Genomic DNA, 3,059 nt, shown 5'->3' with positions numbered 1-3,059 from the left:
TCTGTTCTCTCCGGAGGAAGCGCAGAATGGCCTGGTGATGCCAAATTAATTGTTTTAAACTGAAACTTTCCTTCTAAAAGTGCATCCTTGGTCTTATATCCAAATTTCTTTGCAAATTTTGCACACACAGGGCCGGAGCAAGCTGAACTGGCGCTCTAGGTAAACGGCGATCACGCCGCCCTCAACCAGAAAGTGAAAAAGAACGTGACCGGTTCACGGATAAACGCAAGGACCGTGAGGGTGAATGTAGTGGATTAAACTGGGGGGTTTGCTCACTATTCTGCTGCCCTAGGCAGCCGCCTAGGTCGCCTCTATGCATGTGCCATCCCTGAACACACGTCGATTACAACAGGAAATAAAAAAAACTGCAACTGCGTTATTTACGGAGGTTTTTGACAGCCCTAATATATATATATATATATATATATATATATATATATATATATATATATATATATATATATATATATATATATACATTGAATAATAATGTATTATTTATATTTATATATATTTTTCTTTTTACCACTACTACTGCTATTTACTGTGTTATTATTATGCATGCATGTTCTTTTATTGTTAATGTAAACTTTATTAACGCTTTGGTAAAACATTTGTAACATTTGGCATGCCATAAAGCAATTATTGAATTAAATTAATTAGGACTTAATATTTCTTTAAACAAGACAATATGATTTAATTGTCTAGAAAATACTTCTTGATTTAAGAGCTGTTGATATTTGGACTGGAAACAAGACACAAACCAAGTAAGATAAGCATCTTTTGCAGTGCAGTTAATATTTTATCTCAGTTTTCCAGAGATTGCTGTTATTATTTCAGTCAACAAAATCGTTTTCGAGCAGACTTATTTTCCGTTAACTGAAATAACCGTGCTGTAGACGGGGTGTTATCCTGTGTGGATGACGCAGAGCGCCGGTTGAGTGTCGAAGAGAGGAGATCAAGTTCAGAACAACACACTCATTTGCAATATGAAAATAATAAAATAATAAGAGAGGAAATATATACCTGGGCAAATGTACATGCATGAGAGAGGAGAGGGAAGTGCACTTGAGGAAAACTGAGATCTCAGACTTTATGTCTCACATATCCACGATATTTTCCACTCTGTCTGAGACAGCCAGACTGGAGGACAATACTGTCAGTATCAAATAACACACAGAGAGAGAGAGAGAGAGAGAGAGAGAGAGAGAGAGAGAGAGAATATTTCCCCCCAATTTGAGACATTAATTCATTCATTTTATAATTTAAATGACAGAGAAACATTACTGTGTACTCAGAGAGGATGAATTGACTTGTAAACAGGCTGCAATACATGTATCCACCCTACACACCATAAGAAATGGTTCATGTGAATGTGTGTATTATTTAAATAATACAGACTTTATTATTATCGTAATTGTTATAATAAATGTATTTTCTATTTTTCGTATTTTTTTCTTATTTAATGTATATTTTATTAATTTCGTGACGTTAATGCATTTCATAGCTTATACTGTATATATTTAAAATGCTTTGGCAATCTTGAGAGACTAAATAAATACCCTGATTATTCTTATTTATTATTACTGCTTGAGTCTAAAATGTTCATGGTTGAACAGTTCATTCTGATTTATTACGATTATTTATTTAAAAAAATATATATTTCTTTATTGCTTTAATTTTATTCATTTTTTATTTGTTTTTATTTTTATTTCATTTTACTTCTTCTACTTACTGTCTAATATGTTGATATATATATATATATATATATATATATATACACACACACACACACATACATATATACATATATACATGTTCTTTTTAATGTAAACTAAAGGTAAAGGCAGTTCTGTGGGCGCAAATGCCTTGTTGATGAGGCCAGAGGTCAGAGGAGAATGGCCAGACTGGTTCCAGCAACAGTAACTCAAATAAGCACTCGCTACAACCGAGCTCTGCAGAAGAGCATCTCTGAACACACAACACGGCCAACCTTGAGGCGGATGGGCTACAGCAGCAGAAGAGCACACCGGGTGCCGCTCCTGTCAGCTAAGAACAGGAAACTGAGGCTACAATTCACACAGACTCACCAAAACTGGACAATAGAAGATTGGAGAAACGTTGCTGCTCTGATGAGTCTCCATTTCTGCTGACACATTCGGATGCTCGGCTCACAATTTGGCCTCAACAGCATGAAAGCATGGATCATCCTGCCTTGTATCAGCGGTTCAGGCTGGTGGTGGTGGTGTAATGGTGTGGGGGAGATTTTCTTTGGGTCCATTAGTACCAATTGAGCATCAACGCCACAGCCTACCTGAGTATTGCTGCTGACCATGTCCATCCCTTTATGAGCACAGTGTCTCCATCTTCTGATGGCTACTTCCAGCAGGATAACGCAGCATGTCATAAAGCTCAATCATCTCAGACTGCTGAACATGACGATGAGTTCACTGTACTCAAATGGCCTCCACAGTCCCCAGAGCTCAATCCAATAGAGCAGCTTTGGCATGTGGTGGAACGGGAGATTGGCATCATGGATGTGCAGCCGACAAATCTGCAGCAACTGTGTGATGCTATCATGACAATATGGAGCAAAATCTCTGAGGAATATTTCCAGTAGCTTGTTAAATCTCTGCCATGAAGGATTAAGGCAGCTCTGAAGGCAAAAGGAGGTCCGACCTGGTACTAATAGGTGTACCTAATAAAGTGGCCGGTGAGTGTATATGCAAATGCTTTTTAAAACAAAAACAAATGAAAAGCCTTGATTCAATCATAGCAGAAAACACAATTTCAACAGTATCTTCTTATTCATCAGTGTTTTCTCTCTTCTGCTGATATAAATAGCTTTTCAGAAAATAAAATGATCATTCGCATGTTAGTTTTTGTGACATTTAAATCTCAAAACAAAAGTCTGAACGTAAAAACTCTCGTTAAAATAGGAAAAAGAGAAAGAAATAGAGAGCGACAGAGCGAGAAGGCGAGAGAGAGAGAGAGAGAGAGCTTTATATCATCCTCAGCTGACGGTTCACATTCAGACGAGATAATTAGGAGTAAAACAA

At 37.1% G+C, this 3,059-nt stretch overlaps 1 protein-coding gene across 1 annotated transcript in view; it reads right to left on the bottom strand.

Annotated features, from left to right (window-relative positions):
- Positions 1 to 2,226, bottom strand: part of tars2 (threonyl-tRNA synthetase 2, mitochondrial) — a 601,872-nt gene extending 599,646 nt beyond the window's left edge. Inside the window, exon 1 of the mRNA XM_073925679.1 lies at positions 1,994 to 2,226. The gene's annotated coding sequence lies outside the window, so the exon portion shown is untranslated. The remainder of the gene's footprint in view (positions 1 to 1,993) is intronic.
- Positions 2,227 to 3,059: the final 833 nt, after the last annotated feature.

This window comes from Danio rerio, chromosome 16 (genome assembly GCF_049306965.1).
Source record: "Danio rerio strain Tuebingen ecotype United States chromosome 16, GRCz12tu, whole genome shotgun sequence".
In the NCBI taxonomy this organism is placed as follows: Eukaryota; Metazoa; Chordata; class Actinopteri; order Cypriniformes; family Danionidae; genus Danio; species Danio rerio.
This window is presented reverse-complemented; position numbering and strand designations above follow the sequence as displayed.